A 15,802-nucleotide genomic window follows, 5' to 3' on the forward strand; every position below is an offset into this window, starting at 1 on the left:
TTGCTGAATCTGCTCATTCTATTTCCTTAGCTTGTGTTTTAATCTTATCAAAGTATAATTTAAACCATGCATGTAAACTGTGAAAAGTGCAGTAAGGTATAACTTTATTATGGTATACTGAAAAATAGCTAGTTCCATCTAAGGTAAGACTTTTGCTTCCTTCACAGGATCTATCTTTAGTAACAGTTATGTAAAAAATGTGAAATTATAAAGATTAACTTAAGCTTTATCCCTAGGCTTTGCTGCTCCTATGGTTAATGATTGACGAAAGCTCAACTGAGAGCATACATCCTTCTTTGTTATCTCAGTAAAGAAGTGAGCCAACAATGTTGGTGAGTCAACAAGGCACATAAAATAGCTCTTGATAAATAATAATAATAAAAATGTATTGCTATAATGCTGTTACAAAAATGTTGAAGTTTCTCTGAGTCTACCCTTTTCTTACTTATGTTTGCAGCTAAACTGTGTTCAGTTCAGGGGTGATTTCTCTTTGTAGAAATTGCCAGTGACAGATAATTTTTCTAGCTACCCTTGTTTAGCATTTTTTGTTGTATTGGTTTGTTGGGTTTTTTTTGGTTTGTTGTTTTTATTTTGTTTGTTTTGTTCTCTGGATGTTATGTCCAATGTCTTTAATATTAATATACCTATATGCCTTTAACTTTGCTGTCCATATGTTGTTCCATGTTTTTACCTACCTAAGCAACTAGCACAGATTAAAAGGTGAAAGATCCTGCTGTATTTTGTATTTATTTCTGTGATATTTATGACTTCATAACAGCAGTTGAGTGAAATTTTGATTTGAACATTGAATCTAATACTGTTGATTTACAGGTACAATTCTAGATATGAGTGATTATTTTTATTATTTTTTGTTAATAAAGCTTGAAGTCCTCATAGGTCAGAATGCAGATGAGTTCAATGTAAAACTTGATTACTTTTCTTCTGCCTCATATGACATTCAGCTGTACATGTAATGCTAAGCATACCTTTATAATTTTTTCGTAATTCTTGAGGACATTATATGTGCAAGAATATAATTATAAATAATTGATAGGTATTCTATTACAAAGGAAAGACATGTTCACTGTGAAATGTGAACGTGTAGCAAAACTTTTAAAGTGGGAGCAGAGCTTCCCTTTAGCCAATATAGGCTTGAAATTATTGGGATTTAAGCCATTTGAAAAAAAAAAGATTTGTCAAAATGGAATTTTCCATATCCCAATGACAATCACATATTACATAAAATTTGGATGAACTTGCAGGCAGAACAGCCCTAAACCACCCCCAATATTCAGAAAATACACCCAAGACCTTCAAATAAATCACAGCAGTGAGATTCTTCCTTTTATGCAAGGCAAGAGCAGGATCAGCACACCAGCTCCAAAGTCTTATGAGTATCCTGTCATCCCATTTCAAGCTCAGCCCTTTAGATGGGAAGGAAACTTTCTCCTGGCAGTCACCAGGGAGCCTTTCAGTACCAGCACATGCAAGAGGTACTTGCATATGCAGAGGATTGATCAGCTCAGTCCATCTCAGCCAGGAGAGTGCAGCCCATCCCTGTGCCTGTTGTGCCAGAGCACCTCAAGGTAAACCAGCTGCCAAATGGAGACTGTCATTGCAGGCTGAGATGTTCAGCTGGTTTTACCCCAGGAAGAATCAGCCTGCCAAGCTCTGCAACAAAATATCTGTGAAGGGGGAAGAGAAGTCTTTGACCTCTTTAACAAACAAAATTGCAATATTGTAATAGTATATGTTCTAACGTAAGTGACAGGTTTGACTGTTACTTTGTGTGCTGCTTCCAGTAGTGTGTTTTGGAGTTATATTGAATCTGTATGGAGTGATAATTGCAAAAATATGTATACCAAATATCCTTTCCTTTAAAATAATATGAACTAAATAACAGGCAGAAGAGATCTCTTTCAGGGAAACTACCTTTCAAACTTAGCTAGGCTTAATTGGTCAGAATTTTCCCAACTGTTTGTTTTTGGAGTTTTCAATGGTTTTTTTGGGTTTTTTTTGGTTGGTTTGTTGTTGGTTTTTTTGTTTTGTTTTTGTTTTGTTTTTGTTTTTGTTTTTGTTTTGTGGGTTTTTTGTTTTGGTTTTGGTTTTGTTTGTGTTTTTTGTTTGTTTGTTTTTGGTTTGATTTGGTTTGGTTTTGGTTTTTTTTTTTCGGGCACTAGCAATAGGGATATATAAGTATTTTATTTAATCAAAAAAAAGTAACTTTATAGTAAGTGAACTATCAGGAAAGAAAGAATTCAAAATGTTCATTAAAATGCAATATTTTCTTTTCATTCAGAATCTAAACTTAAAAAGGAAAAAGAAAGTAGTTAAAAATGTTTTTAGAAATTCTTGTTTTAATCTTGCTTCTCTTTCCCCTTTTACCAGCAATTAGAAACCCTCTCTGCCTCTGTGTGGATGGCTATATTTCAGGAAAGGTTCCTAATGATTCAGTCAGCCTTTCTAAGAGAAGCCTGGTGATTTTTAATAAGCTAAGTATAAATTGTGGGATGCAGGATATACCAAAAACTGAAAAACAGCAATTTTCCAATTGTGATATTTAGCATTGTTGAAGTATCCTCTTTCCAGTGTCCATTTCTTTGGTCCAGCATTTTTAGACTGTATATATCACCCTTATCACACTACATTAGTCATGTGCTTTCCATTAAGCAGCAGGACTCTAGTTTGTCCTCTGCCCCTCCCTTGATTAGAGGTGAATTGCATGTGCAGCAGAGGGTGGGTAGGGCTTTGGTTTGTTCCTTTTCTCTGTAGACACATTGTTACACATTTCTCTTTAGAAAACTTTTATTAGATAAGTGATTCTAAATTACTTCTTGGGAAAAAGTTGATAAGCTTTATAGTAGTACGTATGATCTCTTGGACTACATTAAGTAGAGAGACTAAAACAAAAACATTGCGGCTGCATAAAGACAGCTTTCTGAATTTCCTTCAAGACCCTATGTGTTGGGATTTTTTGATTTTGATTTTTTTTTTTTTTTGATACATAGAGAACTGAGACCACATCAGAAAAATACAGATCTTATGTGTGAGATATTAGAAGACATAAAGATGAACGACATAATTTCCATTCCAGGTCACTGCTAATTGTTCAATCCTTTCAATATAAAAGTTAACAAATATAAAATTATGACCTCATTTTGCAGTGTAAGACACTTCTAGCTTGGGTTGTAGGAAAAAAAGGTTGTGGTGAGATGGGGAGTTAGCCTTGTCTCCCAGGCAACTAGCAAGAGGCTAAGGGAAAATGGCCTCAAGTTGCACCAGGGGAGGTTCAACTAGACTATTAGGAAAAATTTCTTCATGGAAAGAGGGGTTAAGCATTGGAACAGGCTGCCCAGGGAAGTGGTGGAGTCAGCATCTCTGGAGTGTTCAAAAAAACAAGTAGATGTGGCACTTTTGATATGGTTTAGCGGCCATGGTGGTATTTTGTCAAAGGCTGCACTTGATGACTTTGAAGGTCTTTTCCAAACTTAATGATTCTAAGAATCTATGAATAAGAAGCATATAGGAAGCATGACTCCCTTTCCAATAAACAATTTTTTTCAGCCTAATTCATCTGGATATGCAGTTGTATAGGCTGCACTATCAACAGATAACATCTTTACTTTGCAAAATCAGGTGGCTTCCTACCTACTGACATGACTAGGAAGGTTATATTTCATTTTCCAAGGCCAGACTGTTTATTTGTGGGGAGCACATTTTGCCTGTGTAGTGGTTTCCTGTTTAAAGCCACAGTTAGAATGAAGTTAGGACTTGGTAACAGCAAGTTGAACTTGGGTTCCTTTTTTCCTTTCTCTGTTTTCTCATGGTTGTCTGGAATTTGATTTTTTTCTCACTACGATTTGGAACTAAAACCACTTCACAGCAAAAAGAAAACTCTGCAAGTATTTAACCACTTGGAATACACATTTAGAGATACATTTTCATATTCACAAGCATATCCATATGCAATGCAAATGATGTGTTCATAGTACACAAAAAAAGTATTGGAGTTAGTAAGTAGATTTATGTCAGTTTCAAGATTATTGTATCACTAAAATGATGAGGCAGAAGTAAAGCCTGAAAGGTGAACTTTCTTTAGAATTAGTGGCAAATGACCGAGGTTCAGTTTGATGCATCTGCTTATCTCAGGGGCATGGAGAAGACATAAAGTAACTGGAATTGGTCAGTAATGAATTCTCATATGTTGTCAAAAGAGAGCGGAGATAACATATCTGCTTCCTGCAGCCTCAGATCACAACCCCAGCAACACTTCTCTGAGAGACCCACAGTCCAGTAACGCCTGTATACAGCACCTGGGCAATCTGAAGTCTGCCAACCCCTAACTCCCAATTCCTCTATTACAGCTGACTGGATATCAGGCTAAAGCACTAAGCTGGCCTTTCAAATGTCCTTGTATGCTTCCACTGATGAAATGAAAAGAACTAAAATTTAGTTTTCTATTCAGTTAAGTATGTCAAGTGTGAACAAAGCTCTGTTTCCGTGACTTAAATTATTTTAATGCACCTAAGGAGAATTTCTGGAAATAATTAGGACTTGAATAACAAATAATGGGATATGCTTGCTGATTTGATCTTACAGTCTCACATATACTTTTTCAGTTGAATCCCTCTTTTTATAAAACTTCATTACATCTGTCAATACTTTGATATTTTACAACTAACTCCAGTTCTGTAAAAGTGTAAAGAAGATATTTCGGAAACTCATTTTATGTCTTGTACCATTTGGACTCTGTAGATCACCCTTTTGACTATTTTAATGGTACCATTTTTCTGGTAAATGAGTATGAAGGAGGCAAAATGATTTATCTGCTTCTCTGGGTGCTTAAAATGCACAAAGATATGAATTCACATGCAGGATTGTCTACTCTCCTTCATTTACTGCTATTGTCCTAGGAACAGCAGGTAAAGTAATAGTTGACATAAACATACACTTTATAATTTTCTTGGAATGCTAAAGAATCTGTAATTATTGGTATAACCCAGTCTTGTGTTTCTGTATGTATTTTGGTATCTCAAAAGAAGGTAGGTCTGTCATTTCCACCAACTGAATGTTTTAAAAGTTCCCTCCTACATGTTCAACAATTAGTCTGTGGTGTTTAAATGCAAATATATTGTATTTGTTTTTAATGAGTTTGGGACAGCCTATGAATTTGGACTTCCTTGCTCTCCACTCAGCCTCTCAAGACAAGTATGTACATTGAAATCAGTGAAGTAAAAATAGAAACAGCACTCAATTATTTTCGTATTCCAGATTCCCTCTCTTGTCTCTTTATAATTTATGTAATCTATTGTTACCAAAATGCTTTGGCCTTCCTGGACTGAAACTTTGCAGCCATAAGAAACTTGACTGAGATAGCTGGGGCTTCAGATTGGCTCCAGTTTTTAATTTGCCGCTGAATCTCAGATGACAAATTTATTCGGAGTTGGCTGCCTGCTGAGCAGATCCTACATAGCTTTTACAAAAATATGTAACTGGTGATGTGTTTATAGAAAAATTACTACAGCCAAGTACACTTCCAAGTTATTTTTTAGAAATATCTGCTTCATTTTGACCCAATTTATAGATAATTCTGTGTGCAGTCAAAATTTTTGAGCTATTACTGTAGAAAATAATACCAAATAAGCTAAAAAAGAAGTGGTAGTAGGATACATATATTGCAGGAATAAGCCCCTTCATAATTCTATTGTGAGAAATATCTATCTGGAACTGATAAACAGTATTCTTTTCCTTGAAGACAGCATAGTCTAAATGTTAACTCATTTGAGGGATGCAAATCAATAATGACAAGATTTAAGAATATTAATATTTCATGCAGCCAGCTATTGGATTTTGGTGTTATTCTGGGAATGCAAAGCTTCTCGACATTGATTCAAGTTCCTCTGAACTATCAATATGCATCTCTTCAGTCTGGCATTTATGCTGATAGTTTAGAGTTTATAACATATACAGTACCTACAATTGGAAATGATCAAACCAAAGTAGAAAGGGATAACAAACTTTGTATTCCCACAGTACTGACATGCTCTAATCAGCTGAAAGGGCAGCATATATTCAAGTAACCTTCTGCCTTCGGTATGTAATTTTCATTTTTCAATTAGTTTGCATTTCAGGCAGTGGATGAAGTTTGGGTTTGTAGCTGTCTACTAGACGTCTAGTTTTGTTCCTTGGTTTTGACCTCTGAGAGGAGAAAGTGAGGAATACTAGGAGAAATATTTATTCAGGAGCTCAAGTTTCCTAATACCCGCAGATCTTAGTGATTCTGTTTTCCCTAATCTTTACTTAGGGAATTAAATTAATTCAAATCAACATGGCAGTTTTTTCTATTTGAATGAAATGAGACAATGGCATTCTAATTATTTTTAAAAGAAAAGAGACAATTTGGTATTGATCAAAAGATGTATTCATCAAAAACTTAGCTGAAATAATTCTGGTAAGTGCATGAAAGGAGAACTGAGTTGAAATAGAAGCAGTTGTTTAAGAACTCCTTCCATACCTAAGTAATTTGGAAAAATTCTAAACAAAGATGTCATTTATAAACCTTCATGAGTTCGATTTTATATATTTATTAGAACATTCATGTTATTGATAACAGACTACTTTAATTTATAACCTCCTGACTTTTTAGTTATTGGATTATAATTTAATAAAGGTTTAGAACTGTTCTCATAATTCTCATAAAAATCTGTTTATATGTCATATGTCATTGCACTTATTTTTCTTCCTAACTTCCAAACCCGTTACCAGTGTACACATCCCCAACTTCCAGAGAACAATCCTCTTGACATTCCCTGACTCCTTTGTGAAGCATTTGCACTCATTAACTAATCATCCAGTCTAAGGTTTGAGCTATTACAAACTAAGTCTGCTTTAGAACAGATCTAGATTTAGTACAATATCACAAGAGGGAGCCCTTGTCAACACCAAAAATTCAGTACGTGGTTTTGCAGAGCTACATGAATCACTTTGCAAGAAAAATGTAGGTTCTGTGTACAGGCAATAAAAGTAGTTTCACACTTGAAGAGCACCTTCTGAGGCAGACTATATGCAAACTGATTAATTACATAGGAGAAAAGCCTAGAAACTGTGATCAAGCATTTGAATTGGTTTGAATTTGTGATTTTTAAATTATTTCTTTTTCTACTTGTTACTGGGACATTCATATTATTAATCGAATTTTATTGAGGAACTCAGGTAGAGCCTTCATTCTGGGAAAATATAGTAAGAGCCTTCATAAGAGATTCAAAACATTGTGTGAAGATTATCTATATGTTATTAACTTGTCATTGATCATTGTTTTTTAAGTTAAAATGAGTGCAGAGGTCTGTGCATTATGGGAATAATTCAAAATGAAAAAAATAATAGTAAACAGATCCACTTGTGTAAGCTAGGCTGCTTTGTGCTATTTGTGTCTTTTATTCTTTCACAGTACAAAAACACAGGTAACTTCTTAATTCCTTTGGGAATCAAGGTGAATAAAGTAATACAGATGTGGAATAACTGTGGGAACTCCATGTTGTTCCATCAACATTCCTTAAGGAGTTATAGATTCCTTGCATTTTGTCAGAAGTTCTGAGAAATGTAAGGCCCAGAAAATCTTAAAATTGCATCAGCAAATTATTTCCATAATGTCTCAGCAATTAATAATTTCCTTCAACCCTAGAAAATATTTATGTATTCTGGATTCAGACTTGAGCACCAATGTGAGAGCTGAGATTGTGATCTGACTGTGATCTTGTCATGATGGCACTTTTGGCTTACAAAAGATGACTAGTCCACAAGGGTTTATATCCTGTTTGGAATTCATTTATTTGGAGTGATGCATCAGAGAGACAAAAAAGAAGGGTGATGTTTTACATATTAAATCTGTTCTGAGCATGCATTTTACCCAATTTCAATAAATATTCTTTGGAATCAGTTCTTGTAGAATATATGCAAGGATGTAATAAAACTCTGACAGTTGAGCTATTTGTAGGTTACTAAATCAAATGAGGTCTGAGGCAGTGAGAGGTGTGCATAGAAAATTAACCCTTTATAGGATGATACTTCTGAGGTTCTTTCTTTCATCAGCAACTGTATTATACAAATGAATTTTAAAAAGAGACCACCTACTGAGGAGTAGAATTTGTATCTGGAGCAGTATTTCAAAATCATAAAAGCCAAATCATGTGTCCCCCCCCATTTCTCAGTCTTCTTAATAAAAACAGGAGGGAATTACAATCATACTTAACTTTCTTAATTATTATTATTATAAATGTAAATATTTTGAAATTAAAAGTATTGTCCTGTCAAGTGCTCATTTTGCTTTTTTGGAAACAGTTGAGCTTGACTTCCATTGAACTAATTTATGGAACATATGTAATGTGAAACATTTTAGAAGAGAGGATTCTACTAAGTGTTTTTGCTGAGATAGGTATCCTTAGGACTACATAGCTGAGAAAGGCATGACCTTAAATTTTCTCAAATCTCCATATGTGAGGAATGATGTGAACTTTTGTATATCATCATGGCTAGGCTTCGCGAACGAAGATCTGGGAAGGCTCTATCCATGTTTGTTACAGGCACACTGGTGGCTTATGAGGCCAATACGTGACAGACATATCCGATTACAAAAGGCACAGCAGAAAGACTGCTTAGATGGTGTATTCTGCAATATACGGTTCTTTCTGCGTTGCCTTTTTTCCTCAAGAGTGATCCTGCGTGTGTTCTCAAAGGAGACAGCAGCATTATAGATGGTGTGTCTCCAGGCCTCCCGATTTGAGGCCAGAGTAGACCAGTGATGAAGATCAATATGGCCAAGGCTGTATATATATATATATATACATATACTTTTGTATATGTATATGTGACAAATAACCTATTGCAACTACCTGACAGAAAACATTGCAAATATTTTTGGATAGCAAGAGACATGAGACTAGAGTATTATCACTGATTTTTTTCAGAGATTTTTACTTTTATTCTTGTGAAAATTCAATATTACCCTCTTGTCAGATGCAAACTGTCAATGGGAATCTAATCTCTGTCAGTTTAAGGGATTAATACATTCTGAATTATGTTTCCTAAAAAAAGTCTCTTTCTTTAATTACTTTCCCCCCCCTATTTTCAGGCATTGCTTTGCTGGGAAAGTATTCGGTCTGGTTTAACATTAAGAGTTTTGCTTTGAGTGAGAAAATTAAATGTCTTATAATGTTATGGCACTGTCATGATGTTGACTGGAGAGTAATCTTAAAAATAGAAAAAGATAGTTTTAATTTGCAGGTTTCTTAACCATGCGTATTTTACAATTTTAATAAATGAGGTCTTACACTAAAAATTTCTTTCTGCTAAAGATAGCTTCCAAGTATTTTACCTTGTCAGAAGTCAGAACATTTCCAGGCTGAATTAGTAATGATTCTGGGTCTCCTTTCTGTTAGTTACATAATTATTGCTTCTTCACCACTGAGTGCTTCAGGAAATTAAGGCAAGGTTCCTGTTCATCTAGACCAGAAAAGAAAATTGTGCTTTTTCTTTTTGAATATTTTAATGTACTCTCAGGGTAAAAATGAACAAAAAGAAAATAAAAAAAGAAAATATTCTCCTTCAGAAGTTTGGGTTGGGGTTTTTTTTGTTGTTTTTGTTGGCTTGGGGTGTTTAGTTTTTGTCTCATTTAAGATATCTGAGGATATTTGCTCACCTAGACATGCCTCAAAATTACCCTATTGCTTCTGGATGGACCAAGAATGTTGGTGCAAAAATCATCAATAACAGAGCACAGTGGCACAGTCTGGAATTGATGCATTGCAGCAACTCCTGGGGAGATATTGTGATGATTTCTTCTCTTTCTGAAGAAAATGTATGATGTCAATATGGTTATAACCTACAATATAAATTTAAATAAATCATGAACAGTTACTCTGTATTTGCAGTAGAAAATTTAGTTGTAAAACATTTATAAGACAGCAACTTCATTTTTCTTTTCACACTTTCACACAATATAAGGAAATTTAGAGCATTGACTTTAGTGTTAAATATTCATTCTGAGGCAAGGAGATGTAGTGAAACAATCTATTTTACTATTTATTATAGATTATGTGGTTACCTCCTGTTCAGGTGTCATGATTAATTTACTTTTGTATTTCTGACAGCGTCATTTTTAGTCTAGAAGGGTTAAAGACTACAAGTTGTTGAACTGAAAAGAAAAAGTATTAAAAATGGCTTCACTTAGAGATAGAAACCATTTGTAGAAAAATTGTTTTGACATTTTCAAGGAAACGCTGAGACCAAGTAAATATTAAATAACAAGCCATTTTAGCTAAGTTTCTTGTGTGTAATTTTATATTTTCTCCTTTTCCACAAAATATATACATTTGTTTTCCAGAAAATACGTACATTTCCCTACCAGTTCTTATAAGGCAGAACTGTTCAGATGTAGAATCTGATCCTTAATCTGAAGTTGAATTGCAACATTAAAATTCTTTCACCTAATTTTTGAGAATTTTCCCCAGTGGCAAATTTTTTACAAAGATCTAGAGCAGAGACAGGTATGGAGTAGGCAGCCATACTCCTGGTAAATTTTTTGCTTCTTTCCCCGACTCTTCTCAGTCATGGGATTTTATAACAAGTATGACTTTTACACTGAAGATTTGCTTTGGAACCCAAGTATTTTCTAAGTGTCTAGGTGTCCTGGTTTCAGGTCGGATAAAGTTAATTTTCTTTCTAGTAACTGGTACAGTGCTGTGTTTTGGATATAGCATGAGAAGAATGTTGGTAACATACTGATGTTTTAACTGGCATTGAGCAGTTTTTACTCTTAGTCAAGGAGTTTTCAGCTTCTCATATTACCATGCCAGCAAAGAGGCTGGGGGACACAAGAAGCTGGGAGGGGACACAGCCAGGACAGCTGACCCCCTGTCATGTTTTAGGAATAGTATTCCCCAGTTCAGTGTCCCTGCCAAGACTGTGCTTCTCTGGAAGGTTATGATTAAAGAATAAATATGAGGGAAACTGACTCTGTATCCTCAAGTCAAACTCATGATCTCAGAGGCTGGGCTGTGTCCCAGCTTGTGTTGTGAGAGAATAGAGCTTGCCTTTGCACACTGCATCTTGATCTGAACCGTGCAGAATACCAGGAGAGCTCACACAATCTATGCCATTGACTAAGCTCCTCTGGAGAAGAGGTTGAGTTGATAGCTTCTAAGCTGCCGAAGCTATCTGATTATCATGTGAGTTGTTAGCTCTTTACTCCCACATAGCATAATAGTAACTAAAGAAACTGATGTCTAAACTGTGCTCTGAAATGTTATCAATATTTTTCATGAAGGATACAGATTTTTCATTTGCTGCAATTGCTGGAATAATGAAACCATACTATGCTATCACATGTGCACAAAAAAAAGAGAAGCAAAAGTGGTGAGATTCCTATTAAAAATATTTTGTATTTCTTCTTTATATCTGTGCCTCTGTGGAGGAATTTTGCATGTGTGGGAGATGACAGGAATATAATATAGATGTTCAGCTGAAGGGCCATGACCAAACAAAAGGAACATCACAGAAATAAAGTACAAAGATTAATGGTAGCAGAAGGATGGAAAGGTCTAACTGTTGTTATTATAGTTAAACATAAAACATTTTTCTTCTAGGTTTCTGTTTTGTGAAGACAGGGATGGTAACTCATTCCCTAACCACTGTCACACTGGATAAAATGTTCTTTTTATCAACTTCAGATCCAGCCAGTATATCTCTTGCAAATTTGCTTCTTGTTTGTGCTCTGTGCAAAATTATTTTCCAAAGGAATTACTTCTGGGAAGATAAAGTAGAAGTTGTTTTTTTGCAAGCTAGGATCAATTCAGTTATCTTTTTGTAAGCTAGTTCAAAGTCATGCTGTGAAAAGCATCCCCTTGGAAAAATTAATTTTTCTTCAGATAAAGACTTAGTTAAAATTTTGAATGAGATACCTTGATCAGGTTTATAAAATACTTGTCAGGCAAAGGCAAAAATTAGCTAGATTGCAGCCCAGATCTTCCATTTGATTTCGTTATGGAATTCCAAGATGCATATTTACTCTAAATGAGGGAGTAAATTGGATTTGTCCCAAAAGCTGCAGATTAAAACTCATAAAAATATATACATGTGGTTGGACCTTGTAAGTCACACTTTTCAGTTTAATTTTGGAAAATTTTTTCCAGTTTTATGAACACATCAACTCCAATAAAAGAGCCTGAATGGTGTCTCAGTATCCTATGTAAATCAGAAGGTTATACCTCCAAGTTCTATCACAGCTAGTAAAGTAACTCAGATTGAATTGATTTTTTGCTTTTCTTAAATTTGTTCTTGGTTTTATTAATATAGGTATTTCAAGTTATCTACCTTTTCCCATTACACAAGGACATAAAACTTCTCTAACGACAACAAATTTAATTGAAGGAGTGTAACTGCATTAGGCACAGGACATATAAGATTTCAATCTCTCACTGCTGGGCATCTGTAGCGGTTTGGACTTTGTTTTCCCCCAGAGGCTAAGAGAAGTGGTAGACCCCAAGGGGTGGAAACCCCTGGAAGTTTTGAAGTTCTGCCCAATGGGTGCTCCTGCAGAAATGTCAACATTCCACAAGCTCACCGGAAGAGATGAGTTGTAGTTTTGGTTGGAGGAGAAGTGGCCATGTTGTAGAGCCACGAGGAAGGGGCTCTGAGCCCCTTGGGGCCTCTGGGGCCTCCCAGCCTCCAGCGGGGGCCTGTGGGGACCTGGAACAGCATAAAGCTGGGCTAGGTGCCTGTAGTTATGCCGGGAGATGTTTTCTCCGTGGGTGCAGAGCAGCAGCCGGCATTGACCAGAGAAACGGTGGCAGAGAGCCAGGATAGATAAGGACCTGAACCGGAGGAGCAGCAGAAACAACATACAGCACCGCAGAGAAGACTCCTGGAAAGGGAGAACTGAGGAAAGGAGAGCCAGCAGCTGAGAGACAGAGTTTGGGGTAAGACTGTACCAGCCCCCCAAAACTCCTTTGAGATCCCTCTGAGAAAAGAGGGAGATGGACTCCTATTAAGGAGAAGAGTTTTAGACATGCAGCACCGGAGAGAGAGAGGAGCTGAGAAGCTCAGAGCATCCCGGAGCTGGACTGGGACGGCCAGATGGAATGCGGGGGGAGTTGACCTTGGCTTTCCCCCTCACACTGCTGCCACGGTGGCAGCCTGAGAGACAGGGCACAGAGGCCCTGTAAGAGATACCAGACCGTCACGAAGACCCCCCTGTGTCTTCGTGATATGACGTGGTGATACGACCTTTTCTGGGGTTACGAAGCCCACAGAAGACCCCTTTGCCTGCGTCAAGGGGGTCGAGGGAGCTTGGATACCTCCCTCGTGAGTGCTGGTAGAAAGCCAGCCACAGCTGCTGCATGCATGAGATGAGAAGAAGAAACCTGCTGCCTCAGAAGATGCTGCTGCTTAAGGACTGGAAGGGAGCTGTCCTTTCCCTCCTGGACTTTTATTTGGAGGGGAGAAGAGATCTGATCCATTGTAAATACACATGTCATGGTAGAGATAGTTGTGATCGTGTGTATAACGTGATATAGTATTTATTTGTACAGTCATTGTAATATATTCCCTTCCCCCCACTTTGAGTCTGGTGTGTTTTGTCTGGAAAAAACCCCTCTCACATTAGGTTGAGATGTGGGAGGGGGCTTAGACTAGGGGATTGGATTTTGGGACTATCTCAAACCATGACAGCATCCAAAGAGTTTATTTGGTTTTATGATCTGTACCACTGCAATACCATTCGCATCCCATATTACCATAACTTCACTAATCTGAGTAATTACAACAAATAAAAGGGAGATTTTATTAGTTGTGGATGAATCTCTGAACTTTGTGAATAGAAAATTAAACTTCAAATTCTTCATACCACTATGCTGAGTTGTATTTTCACTGAAGATTCCAAATGTAACAAAATGGACACTTTTCATCAAGAAAAGATAAGGTCTGCCATTTCAAGTCACTATGTGGTAAACCCACAGAAAAATCCTTTTGTCTCTTGAAAAAATGGAAAGTAAAAATGGGATTTACTGTGTAATTTTTATTTTTTTAAATATATATTTAAATATAAATATATTTAGAGATGCTCATAAAAAAGAGTCTTAAGAAGCGGTATCTTCTATAAGCTGCTACACTAATTTCCAATGATAAAAGTATGCTAAAGTGTCAGGTCTTAAATATCAAGGTGATGATGGCCAGGTGATTCTTATACACCAGGGTAGATAGAACTTCAAGAGATGATCTTAATACTCTCCTCTGGCATTAAAATATGAGAATCCAAATTATATATTCTCTTGCTCTCTGAACCCCTCCAAACACAATGTGAACATCTGACTGCACTTACGGTCTACTAGTGATAGTAACCACCTATTAGTGGACCAGACATACATTGTATAATTAGGCTTAGCTATTAAAAGAAATGCACACAAAAGAACAGAATATAATTTCTTTCGTTTGATTCTCCCAAAATTGTGACTGGTAGCAATTCAGAACCTTCACTTTTCCTTCTAGTGAGAATGCTCAAATACTTCCAGTTTCTAAAGCACTGTTTTAAAAATAAATAATAGAAGAAAAAAAGCACTAAAGATCTATTAAGACATGAAGCAAAAAATGGTTGGGATAAATCTCCCTGCCTACTGAGTCCTTGCAAGTTGGTACTTCTCCTCTGTCTTGTTCTACAGTCCAGCAGGTTTTCAGTGGCTTCACGAGCTGCACAATCCTCACACAATGCTTTATAGGTCCTGTAAAAGGCTTCTTTACGCTGATTCTGTTTTGTGAGTCTTCGCCATGTCACAATTAAGCCTATTTCCTTTAAGGAGTATCCTGGGTCCAACTCTTGTTGCAGTTATCCATTCTTCTTTCCTCCACATACCATAAGTGTCTCCAAGATGTTTGTACTTTTCGTTTGGTTGTCTTGTTGAGTAATCCTGTTAATACTCTGGGTACAACACAGAAATCAATTGAATTATTATACACAGAGATGAATTCTGGAGATATGTGAGATTTGGAAAAGACATTTGGAAAACTGTAACTTCAATTATTCCATATGCTGTGCTTACCTAGAAAGGAAGGTAAGTAGATTAGGTAGGTTAAGGCCAAATGGATGATGAAAGTATTAAATTCCTTAACTGAGATAATCTCTTAGTCACTGTCTTAAGTGTACAAGGAAGGACTGACAGTGCTTTAGGCAGTTGAAAGGGAGTTGAACTCTTCCTAAACAGCCAAAGCATAGAAGAAAATAATGCTTTTCAGTAAGATGGCAAAGGGTTTCTGAGAGACAAATATAGAACACAGTCCAAATTCCTTCCAACCATTTAAAAAGGGAAAGAAAGACAGGCTCTGTAAGAGAGAAACTTTCAGTATTATATTCTCTTTCTACCTAACATAAGGGAGAGGGGACATGTATGACCATCCTCCTAACAGAGATTTCTTTGCTGTTTGTATTAAAATGCACAAAGAAACACAAAAATCCATGAAAAAATCTTTCAGAAGGAAAAATACTTTAAATCTTATCTTGTGCTGTTTGTTTTCCTCGATTTAATAATTTTCCCATCTGCTTCTAAAGGGTTGAGACGATTCTAGCACGTAACAGGTCAACTTCGGAAACATTTCTAAGTCTAATGCACATAGATGCTCATTGTTACCATGGAAGCAGATAAAACAGATGATTGAGAATATCAGCAGTTACCAGTGCACCTAACAGCCCAACAACAGACAATAAAACCAAGCAGCAGTGTTAGAAGATTATGAAATAAATGGTATCTGATTTGCCCCC

Source organism: Pipra filicauda, unplaced genomic scaffold (genome assembly GCF_003945595.2).
Source record: "Pipra filicauda isolate LSUMZ 115617 unplaced genomic scaffold, ASM394559v2 scaffold196_size3971931_pilon, whole genome shotgun sequence".
NCBI lineage: Eukaryota > Metazoa > Chordata > Aves > Passeriformes > Pipridae > Pipra > Pipra filicauda.